The following is a 1,173-nucleotide window of genomic DNA, read 5'->3' on the forward strand; positions in this document are numbered from 1 at the left end:
ACGGCCCGGCCTTGAACGCCCGGCTTGCGCGGCTGCTCGAAACTGCAACGCGGAAAGACGGTTTTGTTTAAAATGCGTTATCTATCAGAAGCGATACAGGGAGGAGTTTGTATTTGCATTTGAATTCTTGCGGTTCATTTTTTAGAGTGCGGAGGGGTGGTGTTTTGCAAGACGAAGAGGTAAAACCATGTAATTTTTGTTAGGGTGAAAAATGAAATTCCTGGCAAAGCCACGCAGTTCCGGGAATTGGACTCTAAGGAAGAAGTAGAATAATTCATGAGGTGATCTGGTCCATGGCTAATGTGCATCACATTAGCTGGGACAGTTAGGACTAAACTTTGGTTCGTTTTTTAGGACTAAGCCTCCCTTTGTCTCTCCCCGCAGCTGCTTTTTTCCATCCTTTCATCTCTTTTATTTCTCCATCATAAAAAAATCCTAAATATAGCGTGATAGGTAAGGGAACGTTTCTGTTCTTTGAATAATATATGAAGTGCCTGTACCCACTTAAAAATCAGATTTTGCAAAATGAGTCATTTAATTTTGCATAATACATTGTTCTTCTAAGTGCTTGCTTACTGGCAGAAAGGTTTAGATTTCACATGATAATGGTTATTTATAGGCAATGACATGGCTTTGGAGGAACCCATTTGGAAAGAATAGGTGGTTTGTATGGAGGATTTTCATCTGTTTGAACTAATTGTAGAAACGAGGTTTTATAGATGTGGACTGATGGCCATTTCACTCTGAGCTACGAAGTTAACAAATGCACCTTGTTCTTTTGCAGAACGGCAATCCCACGTTGTCTCATGGCGGGCCACAAGGACGTATGGACACATGAGAGAGGACACTGGATCAACTGCCTCGTCTTAAAAGCGTTCTTCAGCTGTTTTTCTCCCATTTCGTGAAATAAAAATGTTACAAGCATTCACAGTATGATTTTATAATATATGCATGCAATAATTCAAAATATATAATAAGCACTTAATAATTCACAGTAAAATAACATACTCAGCCTTTTTTTTCCCCCAGTAATTAAGGTATGTCAGGTTTTCTTCTGCATTCTTTGACAGTTTACTCATATTTGGCCTGCTTACATTAAATCAACGGTGCATTTAAGTTACTGATAGAACTCCACCAGCTTCACTGGAGTCAAGATTTCCCTCCCCTATTCAG

At 39.6% G+C, this 1,173-nt stretch overlaps 1 long non-coding RNA gene across 1 annotated transcript; it reads left to right on the forward strand.

The window, feature by feature from the left end:
- The first annotated feature begins 342 nt into the window (after window positions 1–342).
- LOC103923801 lies at window positions 343–922 on the forward strand. Its single transcript, XR_663949.1, has 2 exons — window positions 343–453; window positions 785–922. It is a non-coding gene; the product is annotated as an uncharacterized LOC103923801 (long non-coding RNA).
- The last annotated feature ends 251 nt before the right edge of the window (window positions 923–1,173 follow it).

The sequence above is a fragment of the Pygoscelis adeliae genome, unplaced genomic scaffold, assembly GCF_000699105.1.
Source record: "Pygoscelis adeliae isolate BGI_AS28 unplaced genomic scaffold, ASM69910v1 Scaffold329, whole genome shotgun sequence".
Classification (NCBI taxonomy): Eukaryota; Metazoa; Chordata; class Aves; order Sphenisciformes; family Spheniscidae; genus Pygoscelis; species Pygoscelis adeliae.